This window comes from Neofelis nebulosa, chromosome 12, assembly GCF_028018385.1.
Source record: "Neofelis nebulosa isolate mNeoNeb1 chromosome 12, mNeoNeb1.pri, whole genome shotgun sequence".
Taxonomy (NCBI): domain Eukaryota; kingdom Metazoa; phylum Chordata; class Mammalia; order Carnivora; family Felidae; genus Neofelis; species Neofelis nebulosa.
Window position 1 is genome coordinate 81,039,648 of NC_080793.1, and position 16,908 is coordinate 81,056,555.

General features: G+C 42.7%; 1 protein-coding gene across 1 annotated transcript in view; it reads right to left on the reverse strand.

The window, feature by feature from the left end:
• Nucleotides 1–16,908, reverse strand: part of C12H9orf85 (chromosome 12 C9orf85 homolog) — a 128,548-nt gene that overhangs the window by 7,121 nt on the left and 104,519 nt on the right. The window contains exon 3 of the transcript XR_009251828.1: nt 12,184–12,279. The gene's annotated coding sequence lies outside the window, so the exon portion shown is untranslated. The remainder of the gene's footprint in view (nt 1–12,183; nt 12,280–16,908) is intronic.

Consider the following 16,908-nt stretch of genomic DNA (forward strand, 5'->3'; position numbering starts at 1 on the left):
CATGTGCTGATACTTTTCTGGCTAAAACTGAATGCTGGAGACATGGGAAACACCCACATCCTTGGGGAGATCGGGGGCCATTGCAGCACTGACTGATTGTCCAGAAGAGTAAACATTCTCCCTCTAAGGCACCAACTCATATTTCTGAAGGTCCTAGAACTAAAGCCACTAGAGATGGCTGTACTCGCTGGTGGACACGTTTCTATCTTGCATTTCATTGATCTTTGCAGACCACCACTGGTAAGTCATGCTGTAACCTCTTTTGGTGGCACCTCAAATCCTAACACTCCAATTAACAGGACAGATCCAGAAAGGCAGCCCCATAATCTATCCTTCCCATAACTTGGTGGTGTGAGTGTATTTTCTACCTTCTCGTGCCCACAGACAGTGAATAAAGTCAAGAGATCTGCCATCAGAAATTATTGTGTAGAAAGGAACTTCCAGACAGAGCCATAGCTAGCAATTTTGGTGCCAGGGCAAGCACAAAATATGCCCTCAAATTAACTTAGGAATTCATGTCTTGGCTCCTATATTGGTGTTATTGATAATACTTACCATCTGGTGGTTTCCCGTTTCAACTAATTCTTGCTAACTAGGTATTTTTTTTTAATTTTTTTTTTTAATGTTTATTTATTTTTGAGACAGAGAGAGACAGAGCATGAACGGGGGAGGGGCAGAGAGAGAGGGAGACACAGAATCGGAAGCAGGCTCCAGGCTCTGAGCCATCAGCCCAGAGCCCGATGCGGGGCTCGGACTCACGCGAGATCGTGACCTGAGCTGAAGTCGGACGCTTAACCGACTGAGCCACCCAGGCGCCCCTGCTAACTAGGTATTAAGCTCAGTGATCCTACATGTATGTGCTGTTGGATTAATTGCACAATCATTTTTAAAATTGACACACTGCCGGGCGCCTGGGTGGCTCAGTCAGTTGAGCGTCCGACTTGGGCTCAGGTCATGTTCTCGCAGTGTGTGAGTTCGAGCCCCACATCGGGCTCTGTGCTGACAGCTCAGAGCCTGGAGCCTGCTTCAGATTCTGTGTCTCCCTCTCTCTGCCCCTTCTCTGCTCATGCTCTGTCTCTCTCTGTCTCAAAAATAAATAAAAACATTTTAAAAAAATTAAAAAAAAATTGACACACTGTAGATTTCAGAGCCCTGGGGCAATAGCATAGTGGCCAGGTAGAGTAACAGCTCTGATTATGCAGAGAGAAGAGACAGCAAGAACTAGTAGTCAGTGACGGTAGGAATGGGAAGCACAGAGGACTCTTTAATTTGATAAATATTTACCGAGCAATTCCTACATGTCAGGTACAGTGGAGGTGATGAGGATACATCAGTGAGTAATTTATAGATGTTCACGCAGTTACTTCCCGTATGCGGGAAGAAATCACAAAAATAGGCATTTGTCATATAATATAGTAGGTCTGAAATATTAATAATTACAGGATGATATATGGAGTTCAAAAGGAAGGTACCCACCCCAATGATGGTCACAAAAGGCTGTCAAAGCAAGTATGACTAAGCCAAAATCTGAACGGTGGGGAATCAACCAGAACAGCTGGGAGACTGGAGGTTTCTGTTGCTTGAGATCCAGAGTCCTGAAGAACACAGAATCTCCCCCAGAAAAGCCTAAGGGTAGTGGATGAACAGCTTTTCATTTTAGGAAAGTCAAAGTGGCTTCAGTTTGGAAAATAAGCGGAACTAGAGGCTAGGAGAGCATTTAGGCTTTTGCTGCAAGCCAGGTGAGAGATGATGGTGTGCCTACAATAGGTAAGTGGCAGGGGGCATCTAAGAAGAAGTATTTCTTGCACTTAGTAAGTGCAGGAAGCCTTCCAGGTTCCAGGGATACACCAGTGGACAAGTTCCTGCTTTTAGACAGCTTACCTTGTAGTGGATCTTACGTTGTAGTGGAACAAGCAATAAATAACCTAATGTCTCATAACTTGATGTCAAGCAAATACCATGGAAATAAAGTTAGATGGGTTAAGGTGATGATACATGCTCTATTTTATTTTATTTTATTTTATTTATTTTAATTTTTTTTAACATTTATTTATTTTTGAGACAGAGAGAGACAGAGCATGAACGGGGGAGGGTCAGAGAGAGGGAGACACAGAATCTGAAACAGGCTCCAGGCTCTGAGCTGTCAGCACAGAGCCCGACGCGGGGCTCAAACTCACGGACCACGAGATCATGACCTGAGCCGAAGTTCTACCGCTCAACCGACTGAGCCACCCAGGCGCCCCTACATGCTCTGTTTTATACAGGATGGGTAGAGCAAGCCATCTCTAAGCGGAGACCTGAAAGAGATAGAAGGTAAGTCATCTACGACGTGGAAGGTGAGCATTTATAGGCAGCAGGAACCTCAATGTTCTCTTCTGGATATATTAAGCTTGAGATGCTGATTAGACACCCCTATGGAGATGCTCACATGCGGTCAAATATGCAAGTCTGAACTCAAGAGAGAGGTCTGGCTGGAGAGACAGAAATTTGAGGTTCATCAGCAAAAATACGTTATTAAATACCTTTGACCTGGATGAGACCACTTGAGGAATGAGTGTAGGTCTGAACCCTGGGACCCTGGGAAATTTCGTGGTAGAAGAGAAGAGAAAGAATCGCCCAACTTCTGCATTGGAGAAGTCCACTTAATAGAGGCTGGAAGAGATGTTCCAACAGAGCCCTTCCACAGAATCTGCCACAGTGACGGAGGTGGTCTGTAGAAAATACAGTGGGGAGGAAGGCCAAGAGAGAGTCCAGCTTATTGAATTTTCCGTTGCATTCACCTATGAAAATGGCACTAGGCATTTGGGCATATGGATTTGAAGCTCAAGGGGGAAATAATAGCTGGGGATAGATTCGTGCACCCAGCATCTAGGTCAAAAAATAAGGTCAGTATAAAGAATGAGAAAAGAGAAGATAACTTTTAGAAAGACATTCATCAAACGTGGTTCAGCAGGAAATGAGAAAGCAATGTATAAAGGCTCAAGGCTAGCTTCAGGTTATTGCAGAAAAGGAACACATGTTAGGACTTAGCATATGAAAAGCGGCTAAGCTTCAACCCTGGGGTGAAGTGGAATAAGGTTTATGTTACAAGAAGAGCAGAGTCTCTGAAGCTAAAAAATACCAAGGCTCTAAGTTTCAGTTCTACCATTTACTAATCTCGTGACCCTGAACCGTTTACCCAACTTTCTGAACTTCAATTTCCTTCTTTGTAAAACAAAGTCAATGACATCTACTTTACTGGATCTTACATGTACTGGATCTGGTACATGATCGATGCTCACTACCTACTCCTTTCTCTCTGCCCTGAAAGTTTTCATCAAGAAGGGCAGGGCAGGATAAGTAGCAATACTAAAAATGGGAGTGTCTGGAGGGGCAGCTGGTGGCTCAGTCGGTTAAGTGTCCGACTTTGGCTCAGGGCGTGATCTCACAGTTCCTGAGTTTGAGCCCTGCATCGAGTTCTACGCTGTCAGGACTGAGCCTGCTTTAGATCCTGTATTCCCCACCCACCCACTCTCAAAAATGAATAAACATTTAAAAAAATTAAAAACTAAAGATCGCCATTTAATTCCATGATGAGGAGGGATCACGGAAGAAGAAAGGGCCATGGTACAAAGAAAGAAACAGACAGATCCATGAAAGGGGAATGCAAGACAAAACAACTGTAGAGAAAAGGAGCCAAGCAGTGGCTTGGGAAAACACACTGCTACCGAAGAGTCACATGATCTCTGGCAAGGACTTGATGTCACAGCCTCCGTTCCACCATCCAAAAAAGACAGGACTGTTTTATAGTCCCTGAGAGTCTCACAAGCACCCACTGCTGATGGTTCCCAATGGGTGTGGGGGTGGAGGAAAGCAATCCATGAACTTGGAGAAAAAAAATTATACCTTGATTCCTTTATTTTCACTCATCTGTAACTGAAATTGAGCACTTCCTTCTATAATGAATAAAACCAGCATGTCACGATAGTAATAGAGGTACCTGTGACTTTGTTATCAAAAAAGTAAGATATTTTTATATCATATTTTTGTTTTACAGACAAAAACTTTTGTTATGCAGACTATCTCCAGATATCACTTATGCTCATCAACGCTTAGAAATTAGAGTAGTCATCATATCCAGCACTAATATCTTAATAAAGAAGCACATGTATTATCATTTATTGGGGTATTTCATATTTCAATAGTCCTTTGTAATCCTACATATTTTATTTGAAGCATTTGGAAAGAGTATTCTGAAAAAGGGTCTATTTGTGTTATCTGTTCCTATGTAACAAATCACCACAAAACTTCACGGCTTAAAACAACGATCCTCTGATTATTATTATTATCTCTCATGGTTCTGGGGCTGACAGCTCCACTGAGGAATTCCTGCTTGTGGTCTCATGGAAATACAGAGTAGCTGGGACTGGAATGATCCATTTACGTGTTTAGCACCTAGGCTGGGAGGACCTGAACAGCCAGGGGCTAGGACAGGGCAGAGCTCATTCAGAATCTCTAATTTTTTTTTTTTAACTTTTTGAATTTTTGTTTATTTTTTTCATCATGATAAATGGACTCTTTAATTCCCCGCGCCACCCCTGCCCTGAATCTCTTTTTTTTTTTTTTCTCAACGTTTTTAATTTATTTTTGGGACAGAGAGAGACAGAGCATGAACGGGGGAGGGGCAGAGAGAGAGGGAGACACAGAATCGGAAACAGGCTCCAGGCTCCGAGCCATCAGCCCAGAGCCTGATGCGGGGCTGGAACTCACGGACCACGAGATGGTGACCTGGCTGAAGCCGGACGCTTAACCGACTGCGCCACCCAGGCGCCACCCCCCCCGAATCTCTTTCAGAGAATTTCCACGTGGTTGAACATGGCAGCTTCAGGGTTGCCCAACTTCTTACAATGGCAGCTCAGAGTGTCGAGAGACAAAGCCAGACAGAAGCTGTACCACCTTTTATTGCTTATCTGCAAAGTCCTGTGGCACTTCACCCTCCTCTATGAGTTGAGGCAGCCACGAAGACCCACGCAGGTTCATGGGGAGAGTCCACAGACTCCACCACTTGGTGGGAAAGAAATAAGCTTTTGGGAAAAAATGAGACCCAAGATATGGTTGAGGCCATTTTTGTAAAACATAGTCTACCACAGGACCCATAAATTTCACCAGCCTATCAAATGGGTTCGTTGCACTGGGGGAACAAAAAAAGTGCTAAGAATCCCCTTCTAGAACCTCATCACAACCGAAGTTCACTCACGTTATATAACTCACCTTAAGATACAAATCATTTCTTCTGGATCTTGTCTGCTGATCACATCTAGTCTACTGTCTGGTTCATTTGTTCATTTTCTGTGTTGATCGTTTCTTTGAAACTATCTCTTCCAATGACCCCCACCTCCAAAACATAACACAAGCATACACGTGAACACACACACACACACACACACACACACACACACTCAGACACATACTCTTCTAGATTTCATTTTCTGGGCATAAATCCTCCATCAGAACCCCAATGAGCCTGTTTGAAAGTCATCAGAGGGACAACTGGGTGGCTCAGTCAGTTAAGTGTCTGGCTCTCGATTTCGGCTCAGGTCATGATCTCCCAGTTTGTGAGTTCCAGCCCTGCATCATCTGTGGCAGAGCCTGCTTGGGATTCTCCCTCTCTCTCTCCCTCTCTCTCTCTCTCTCTCTGCCCCTGCCCCGCTTGTGCACGCATACTCTCTCTCAAAATAAATAAAGCTTAAAAAAAGAAAAGAAAAGAAAGTCACCAGAGAATCCTATTCTCTATCTTTCTGAATTATATTTGTTTAAGCAACTGAACGTCCCTGGTGAAACAGTGTTAACAAACCCTTCGGCCCTTGGCTCTCAAGCCTGGAGCCGGGCCTCAGCGCACCAGAGCCTCCCTGCGGCTGCGCTGCCCTGGACGCCTCTGCCATCTGGTGGCCAACAGTGGTATAACCGCGCCCTGCTAGTCCAGCCAACCAGCCTCCTGCACTCCTTTCTCCTCATCCATCAAGCCAAAATGCCCTAGCTGTAATCTCTAGTTTCCAGTGTCCTGCACCAACGAATGCAGAGGCAAGAGCCTTGCGTTACCAAAACACATGTGATCTTTGTGGCTAGTAAATGCGCCAAAACCTGGAACAGTGCCTGTGCAGGTGATGTGACGTCCAATAAATACTTGGGGATGAAAAAGAGAAGAGGAAAGGTAATGCTTGGAACATAACGAATCAATTGGTCCAGTAGGTTATGTAACTCTGAAGTTCAAAAAACAAGCGAGAATCTTCTACACATTGCTGAAGACCACAGGTGGATTCCATCCTAGCTGCCCAACTGGCCAGCTGTGGGCAAGTTATCTAACTTCTCTGATCCTTGGTGTCCTCATCGACAATGTGATTATAACATTTACCCAGTACAGTTATTCTGGAAAGTAAATGAAATACCTTATTAAAAACACCTAGCCTAGAGACTAGCAGGGAGAAAGTGCCCCGTCACTGCTTTAATTAATGTTTCTATAAAGATGGTTCAAAATGTCAGAACCTTTTTTGTTAAGACTAGGCAAACACTCATGTGCTTCTGGTAAGAAAGCGATGCTAGAAATTTAGAGGGGGGTTAGATATGCAGAAAAACCTGAGAAGTTGGGACTAGGACTTTTTACTCATGGAGAAGCCATTTACAACCTTTTTTTTTTTTTTTTTTTTAAATAAAGGCTCTCTCATGAAAAATGGTAATGGGCCACTGTCCCACCTCATGTCCACTGAAGGAAGAACTGGAGGGAATGAGGCCAAATGGTTTGTTAGTAATTATGCTGAAACCAGAAATACCTCAAAGAATTTTATGGATCCTTTTTATGATTCTACTCTCAAAAGAATTATATTTCTCCTTAAATAGAATCAAGTCCCAGCTATAGACTGGCAGAATACAGTCTGAAGTGTCACCTCCAAAGTGGAAGAGGCCTAATGTAATCAACCTGCCACCAAGCAGCTGGCTGATGTCCTTCAGACAGCATACCCTACTGAGGGTGTGATTTCCTTCTCTGACGCTAACATGCTGGAAATTCAGCATTGGCAGTAGCCAGTGGCCAACAGGTTGCCTTGTGAGAGGCAGACCATTCTTTTGGGAAAAGGCAGAGCCTCCATTCCTACCAGTATGGCCAACTCCTTGCTCAAGCAATGGGTGGCCAGGGAGAGATATTGGCTGCTATTCACTGAGTAGGTCATCCTGTCCACCTGGTTATTGAGCATCCCCCTGGAGCAGATGCCCTTGTGCCCACTCCTATAGGTCCACCTTCATGTCTCCAACCTTCCAATCTTGCTAGTTTCATGTCCCTGACTAACTAACCAAGCCATCTGTCCCTGCCTGGAAACCTATGTGTATCCATATCACTGCCCACTTCTCCTCCCCTACAAAGCAAACAACCAAGTGCACCAGTTGTATCTCTGTCCACTGGGAGAATTCCCTTCAGCCTGTCCTTGAAAGTCAATATTGAATGACTATAGTGTGACAACTGTCCATCTTCTTCCTCCTCCAATACACTGATGAACCAGACACAAGAATTTTCCTCTCCTACCACTGGATCATCTAGAAGCTACTGTGAGATCATGTGCATGAATTGAGGAAAAGGCACTAGTGTCACAAAGGTGACACTCTCTAGACCTGCTTGGACGTGACCTTTATGAACCATTTCATCATATGATGGATTGTGGCAGCTCCTGTGACTCAGTGGTCATGATGATGTCCAGCCCATGGTGAGCAACACTATTCTCATCACTATGATCAGTTACTCAGTCTTTACAGAACCTCTTTTCCTATGGTGAGTGGTTCTCTGCTACAGAAAGCATGATTATGTCCAGAACCCTGTAGATCTGTGCTGCAATTCTCCTAGTGGAGGAGGTCAGAGACTAAACACTAGATATACACATAGATACATCTAGCACAGATACATCCTAGCATGACTGGATCTGCTGGATCATTTAGCGCAAGTTTGGGGCAGATTGCTGTATAACCTTAGCCTACGGTAAAGTCCTCCCTTGTTCTGCTCTCCACTCAAAACTGGTTATGTCCCAAATCCAAAGAGACCCAATAAGCATTAAGCCTCCCTCTTAGTGGCTGAGGGCACAATGTGCTAGAATTTGGTTTTCTACTGAAAGAAGATATCCCAGCAAACCCCAGGCAATTGGACCTCTAATAACTGTCCCAATATGGCAGCCCTCTGAATATTTTTCATTTTATCTTTCATCCTTTGGAGAACATAACTCTAACTAAAGCATATACAGTATATGCTACTTTCTGTTCACCAGGTCAAATTAATATTATATCAATGCTATAATGGATCAACATGTTATGTTGCAGAATATCAAGAGGGTCAAGGTCCATGGAGATTATTTTGTGTCAGCTATCAGGAGAGTTAATATAACCTTAGTCCAAGCCAGTGAGTACATCACTGTCTGCTCCATGTTGTGAACACCTTGGACATCTGTTACTGACAGAATTGGGGGGAAAAAAGAAACTGCATTCCCCATATGGGGAGCAGCCACTTATGGCATACTCCAATAGCCATATATGGAGTAGCAGATCTGTAACAAATAGATGCCACATATATTACAGCAGCTACCATTGGGGCTACCTTTGTTTAAGTTGATATAGCCAACCTTTATTGCAACCATCCATCTGGTTTTTGCAAAGGTTATGCAACTGAATTGAATAGGAATATAATGGGGAGCCTTTAACATTTTGAGCTCAGACCCTACGCCTATATGGAGAGGGCTCATATGAAACTTCCCCAGTGTGGACTTCTACTGGGGGGAAGAATTACAGGAATATGTACTGTATTTACTTGCTGGAGGGTTGCAGAAGCCTACCTTCAGGGACCCACCCCCCCTTTCAGAAGGCTTTGTGTGTCAGAACTACTGAAATATGAAAACCGGAAGAGAAATCATTTATAGTGGAAACTGACATCACTCTTTGGCTCATCAAGTCTTATTTTCTTTCTGGTTATAGTAATCAAGCATTCCCCAGTTGGTGACCCGTTTGTCTCAGCCTCGAGAACACCATAGTCTATTAACCATCACTGCAGATCCTTGCAGGTCAAGGCGCTCTGCCTGACACTCCTCTTGCTGGTCATTATAATAGCTATGTCTCCCTTGCGCCTGATGTTTACAGGCTGCCACTGGTCTCTGTTATTCTGAAATCTTACTGCTCCCATCGACACCAGGAGGATCATTTCTGCAACGGCACCTACTACCGTCAGTCCCAGCCTACAAAGGCAGCCACGACTGACACTTTCAGTGATTCTGGTGCCTCTTGCTAGTGCATTCCTCATCTCCTTTATAAAAGGGGTACCTTCTGAGCCCTCTTTGAGAATCTAGTCAGCAGGCAGCTTCCCCAATCTTATCTAATAAATCTATTCTAGCATGCCCACCTCTCTGAGCATAGGGACCCCGTCCTCCATATGCTTCTACATCATGTTTAAGCTTCACGCAGCCACCCAGAAGGATATTGGAACCAGCTGTGTGTTTCTTTGCCAGGACATTTCATCCTGAGTCATGGGAGAGTGTTCCAGAATCATTTCACTGTCCCTAACGAGCTCTATATTCTGTTCTTCCACCTCCTCATCCACCTCAACACAGTCGAAATCCATTCCTGCACATGCTTCCTTGGTTCTACACAGTACAGACTAGCCATGCCCTGAGATTATTTTGGTGAACATCTATTTCTATCACAGCAGGTATTAAACCTCCCCTCTTGGGTTATGCTGAGACTTGACCCTAGTTATTGGTCTGGAAGCAATGAGCTGGAAGGTGGGGATGAGAGTGTCAGAGAGTGTCAGATCTTGAGAATAAACATCATCTTGCAACACAGCCATCTTAGATAAGGCTTTGCATGGTCTTCAGGGAAGGGAGGCTGTTGTCTCTCCTCTAGCAAGGAGGACCACTGCTTCTGCCAGCTAGGTGGGTTCAGAGGAATACGAGGAGGGCTCCAAGGTTCTCAGACACATCCTTGCAAATTTATTTACCCTGGAACCCTGACTTTAGCATGGGAGACTGGTGGAAGCTGTGCATTCTAGTATTCTTTGCAGACCTGCTACCTTATTATTAAATTGAGAGCCTGCTTGTTAGCACAGGCCACCCTATAGCTACAAGAAACAAGGATCTCCACATATGCTGCCAAGCAAGCCTTCTGGCATTTACAGCTTCCCTTGAGTTAATAGTTGGCTGACTTGCATCTCTTCTTTTCCTTCAGGGATTCCAAGGCAGACATCCAGCCAACTCCATCATCTTTAGAATTACCACTGCCCCATACCACTCAGGTTCTGGGCCTCTGAGCAACTCAGTGCTTTCCCTTTCGTTTATACCTCATCCCAACGCATACACCAAGAGCCTTAGCAATTGTGACGCTATAGCATTGCAAAGAATTAACACTACCCCACTTACCACTAGCCATGACATCAGTAGGTAAGACATTTCAAGAGGCCCATTACAATGGTCTGCTTTCTAGAGCCAGATCTGGTACCAAATGTCTTCATTCAGATTTTCCCTAAAGCAGAACTTGACACTAGCACTTGGACTGAGGGCAGGTTGTTTATTTGTGAGATGATTCTGGGAAACAGGAGTGGGGGAAAGTGAATCAGGGAAGGAAGAAAAGCCAATATTAAGAGTGCGTTGTCAAGGTCACTCCTAACTTGACCCCTGGTACCTCCTGAAAAGTAGAGTTGTCCACCTGAAGGATGGAGGCCTGGAACATTTATTCCCATTGGTTGAGGGCTGTTCCTGAAGCCATTAACTTCCCTCACTTCCAGGCTGCACTTGGCAGGGTTACCCTTGGATGTTAATTAAAGTAATAATCTATAGAAATAGTATAACCTCATGAATTCTGAGCCCTGTGGACATAAATCCTTTCTTTAACAGAAAAGACCCTCATAATCACAGGCTGATAACGTTCATACAGTTTTGGTTTTTGTTATAACTGACTCATGGCAACACTACCTATTAACTACATGGATTCATTGAAATAGATTGTTTTAAAGCTTTATTTCAATTCTTTTCATAAGACTGGAAAGCCCTAGGAAAATAAGCAGTGGAAACTTTAAAGGAATTCTTAACAAGATTAAATATAGATAACCAATTTGACTAAGATTTCAGTAGGTCTATTATGCCGTAAACTTATTGTCTAAAATGTTAATTATCTTGGCACTGACCTTTAGATTTCAAAAGGTTGTTCCTTGTACAAATTTCATGGTGATTAAATGCTATAAAACTCCAACGTGAGAACATAATAGTCATTATAAATAGTCCCTTCAACATCAAACACACACAAACACATACATATGCACAATTACATTTGGTAATACACTTGGAAGAATTTGACTGTTAGGAAATAATCATAAGAGATATTTAAGATTAGTGAGGAATATGTAAAAGTACTCAGAGAAATAAGACCTGAAGAACTTGTGTACGTGCATGACCCTGGACTTCTCTTGGCCAAAAACCAAAGTCCCCATAAGTCTCCTCTTGGGAGATATGAAAGATAATGAGTATCGAATGGGTCAGATCATTGAGGAAACATGAAAAAAAGAAGACTGACTAGCAGGTCTGGTGCAATGCGCACAGAATGAGCTTCCCCCGAAGTCATTTCATGCACCTGTCTAGTTCCCTGGTGGTTGTTACTTTATCTACCTCTGCCTTGTAGGAGAAGTTGTGGCTTTGGGCTTTAAAATCACATTCTCAGTCATCACTTCTGGGAGGGTCCTGCCCCTTAGGCCTTACGACCCAACTCCCCTCTCAGCGAGACTCCAGAGCTACTTTCTTTCAATCCAAGCATCTCAGTGGATTAATAACAAGAACACCTGAAACGCTCAGTTCTGAGCACCGCACTTCTTCGGACTGGAAAGAGCAGCTACTCAGTCCAGTCTGAGAGGGCTCCTCCTTGGGGATACTAAGAGGTAGTAGAATGTAAAGCAAAAAGCATGGATTGAGGCATCAGGCACATCTGGATTTGAGTCCCAGCTCACTGAACAACATCGGGGAAATTACTCAGAGTCTCCGCACTTCTCTTATCTATCAAAGGAGGAGGCTAATAATGGCCATCTTTCAGGGACATGTCATAAATAATTTGTGTAGAGTTTCCATACATATTGTCCACTCAATAAATAGCAGTGTGTCATGGTTAAAAAGTGTGGGCTCTTGAGTTCTTGCCACTTACTTGTTGAGTGATCTTGGGCAAATTATTAACTTCTCCATGCCTCAGTTTCGTCATCTGCAACATTCGGATAATGACGATACCTTCTTCGCTGGCTTGCTGTGAAGAGAAAAAACATTACTGCTCTTAGTACACTGACCTCTTCCTATTCATCAAACATGCCAGGCTTATTAGTATCTCAGGAACTTTGTTCCTGCCCTTTCCCCTGCCTGTAATTCGCGCGTGTGTGTGTGTGTGTGTGTGTAAGTATTTAGAGCAGTGCCTGGCACCTAGTAAGTGTTCCATAAAATTGAGCTACTGCAATGTCACTATTACTCTTTAATTCTATGGAACTCTGAAAATCCTGAGGTCAGCCTCTCTGGAACTAGTTCCTCTATCTCCCAGAAATTGTTAACCTCTTCCAAAGCAAGGTGCACTTCTGCTTCATATACTAGCCCACTAAGAAAAACACATTCCCGGGGTGCCTGGGTGGCTCAGTCAGTCGGGCGTCCAACTCTTGATTTCAGCTGAGGTCATGATTTCATGGTTTGTGAGTTTGAGCCCCGCATCGGGCTCTGCACTGAAGGTGCAGAACCTGCTTGGGATTCTCTCTCCCTTTCTCTCTGCCCTTCAACTTCTCATGCTCTATCTTTCTCTCTCAAAATAATAATGATAATAAACCTAAAAAAATAAAAGAAAAATTTATTTAAAAAAGAAAAAGAAACATTCCCAGGTGTGCCTGGCTGGCTCAGTCAGAAGAGTGTGTGACTCACGGGTTCGAATCACACGTTGGGTATAGAGTTTACTAAAAAAAATAAATACACTTAAAAAAAAAAAGAAATACATTCCTCCTCAAAAAATTAAAAATAGAATTACCATATGATCCAGTAATCCCACTACTGGGTATTTTGAAAAAAATAAACCAAATTGATAAACCTCTAGCCAGGCTTCTCAAAAAGAAAAGGGAGAGGAGCCAAATAGACACAATCATGAATGCAAATGGAATTATTACAGCCAATCCCTCAGAAATACAAGCAATTATCAGGGAATACTACGAAAAATTATATGCCAACAAACTGGACAACCTCGAAGAAATGGACAAATTCCTAAGCACCCACACACTCCCAAAACTCAAACAGGAAGAAAGAGAAAATTTGAACAGACCCATAACCAGCGAAGAAATTGAATCAGTTATCAAAAATCTCCCAACAAATAAGAGTCCAGGACCAGATGGCTTCCCTGGGGAATTCTACCAGACATTTAAAGCAGAGATAATACCTATCCTTCTCACGCTGTTCCAAAAAATAGAAAGGGAAGGAAAGCTTCCAGACTCATTCTATGAAACCAGCATTACTTTGGTTCCCAAACTAGACAGAGACCCAGCAAAAAAGAGAACTAGAGGCCAATATCCCTGATGAATATGAATGCAAAAATTCTCAACAAGATACTAGCAAATCGAATTCAAAAGCATATAAAAAGAATTATTCAGGGGCGCCTGGGTGGCTCAGTCAGTTAAGTGTCTGACTTCAGCTTAGGTCATGATCTCACACTCTGTGAGTTCAAGCCCCATGTCGGGCTCTGTGCTGACAGCTCCCTGGAGCCTGCTTCAGATTCTGTTCTCCCTCTGTCTCTCTCCCCCTCCCCTGCTCATGCTCTGTCTCTCTCATTCTCAAAAATGAATAAATGTTAAAAAAAAAAAAAAAAAAGAATTATTCACCACGATCCAGTGGGATTCATTCCTGGGCTGCAGGGCTGGTTCAATATTTGCAAATCAATCAGTGTGATACATCACATTAATAAAAGAAAGGATAAGAACCATATGATCCTGTCAATCGATGCAGAAAAAGCATCTGACAAAATTCAGCATCCTTTCTTAATAAAAACCCTCAAGAATGTCGGGATAGAAAGGAACATACTTAAACATCATAAAAGCCATTTATGAAAAGCCCACAGCTAATATCATCCTCAATGGGGTAAAACTGAGAGCTTTCCCCCTGAGATCAGGAACACGACAGGGATGTCCACTCTCACCACTGTTGTTTAATATAGTGTTGGAAGTTCTAGCATCAGCAATCAGACAACAAAAGGAAATCAAAGGCATCAAAATCGGCAAAGATGAAGTCAAGTTTTCACTTTTTGCAGATGACATGATATCATACATGGAAAACCCGAAAGACTCCACCAAAATCTGCTAGAACTGATACATGAATTCAGCAAAGTCACAGGATGCAAAATGAATGTACAGGAATCAGTTGCATTCTTATACACTAATAATGAAGCAACAGAAAGACAAAGAAACTGATTTCATTCACAATCTCACCAAGAATCATAAAATACCTAGGAATAAACCTAACCAAAGATGTAAAAGATCTGTATGCTGAAAACTATAGAAACCTTATGAAGGAAATGGAAGAAGATACAAAGAAATGGAAAAACATTCCATACTCATGGATTGGAAGAATAAATATTGTTAAAATGTCAATACTACCCAAAGCTATCTACACATTCAATGCAATCCCAATCAAAATTGCACCAGCATTCTTCTCAAAACTAGAACAAGAAAACCTAAAACTCATATGGAACCACAAAAGGCCCCGAATAGCCAAAGTAATTTTGAAGAAGAAGACCAAAGCGGGAGGCATCACAATCCCGGACTTTAGCCTCTACTACAAAGCTGTAATCATCAAGACAGCATGGTATTGGCATAAAAACAGACACATAAACCAATGGAATAGAATAAAGACTCCAGAATTGGGCCTACAAATGTATGGCCAACTCATCTTTGACAAAGCAGGAAAGAATATCCAATGGAAAAAGACAGTCTCTTTAACAAATGGTGCTGGGATAACTAGACAGCAACATGCAGAAGAATGAAACTAAACCACTTTCTTACACCATTCACAAAAAATAAACTCAAAATTACTGAAAACCCATCAAAACCCTAGAAGAGAAAGCAGGAAAAAACCTCTCTGACCTCAGCTGCAGCAATTTCTTACTTGACACATTTCTAAAGGCAAGGGAATTAAAAGCAAAAATGAACAAAATGAACTTGGGACCTCATCAAGATAAAAAGCTTCTGCACTGCAAAGGAAACAATCAACAAAACTAAAAGGCAACCGATGGAATGGGAAAAGATATTTCCAAATGACATATCAGATAAAGGGTTAGTATCCAAAATCTAAAAAGAACTCACCAAACTCCACACCCAAAAAAACAAATAATCCAGTGAAGAAATGGGCAGAAGACATGAATAGACACTTCTCTAAAGAAGACATCCAGATGGCCAACAGGCACATGAAAAGATGCTCAACGTCTCTCCTCATCAGGGAAACAGAAATCAAAACCACACTGAGATATCACCTCACACCAGTCAGAGTGGCTAAAATGAACAGATTGGGAGACTATAGATGCTGGCGAGGATGTGGAAAAACGGGAACCCTCTTGCACTGTTGGTGGGAATGCAAACTGGTGCAGCCACTCTGGAAAACAGTGTGGAGGTTCCTCAAAAAATTAAAAATAGATCTACCCTATGACCCAGCAATAGCACTGCTAGGAATTTACCCAAGGGATACAGGAGTGCTGATGCATAGGGGCACTTGTACCCCAATGTTTATAGCAACACTTTCAATAATAGCCAAATGATGGAAAGAGCCTAAATGTCCATCAACTGATGAATGGATAAAGAAGATGTGGTTTATATACACAATGGAATACTACTTGGCAATGAGAAAGAATGAAATCTGGCCACTTGTAGCAACGTGGATGGAACTGGAGAGTATTATGCTAAATAAAATAAGTCAGGTAGAGAAAGACAGATACTATATGTTTACACTCATATGTGGATCCTGAGAAACTCAACAGAAGACCAGGGGGGAGGAGAAGGGGGAAAGAAAAAAGTTACAGAGAGGGAAGGAGGCAAACCATAAGAGACTCTTAAATACTAAGAATAAAGTGAGGGTTGACGGGGGTTGGGGGGGGAGGGGGAAGTGGTTGATGGGCATTGAGGAGGGCACCTGTTGGGATGAGCACTGGGTGTTGTATGGAAACCAATTTGACAATTAATTTCATTTAGAAAATTTTAAAAATAAAAATTAATTAACTTAAAAAAAAACAAATGAAAGACTAATTTGAAAAGATGTATGCACGCCTAAGTTTATTGCAACATTATTTACAATAACGAAAGTGCCGGGGCACCTGGGTGGCGCAGTCAGTTAAAGCGTCTGACTTCAGCCAGGTCACGATCTCACGGTCCGTGAGTTCGAGCCCCGCGTCAGGCTCTGGGCTGATGGCTCGGAGCCTGGAGCCTGTTTCCGATTCTGTGTCTCCCTCTCTCTCTGCCCCTGCCCCGTTCATGCTCTGTCTCTCTCTGTCCCAAAAATAAATAAAAAACGTTGAAAAAAAAAATTAAAAAAAACAAACAAACAAAAAAAAAACCCAATAACGAAAGTGCCCATCAATCGATGAATGGATAAAGAAGATGTGATACACACACACACACACACACACACACACACACACACACACTGGAATATTAGTCATAATAAAGAATGGAATCATACCATTTGCAACAACATGGATGGATCTGGTATAATGCTAGGTGAAATAAATCAGAGGAAAACAATATCATATGATTTCACTCATATGTGGAATTTAAAAACAAAATAAAGTGGGGCGCCTGGATGGCTCAGCCGGTTGAGCCTCCCGCTTCGGCTCATGTCATGATCTCACAATCTGGGAGTTCAAGCCCTG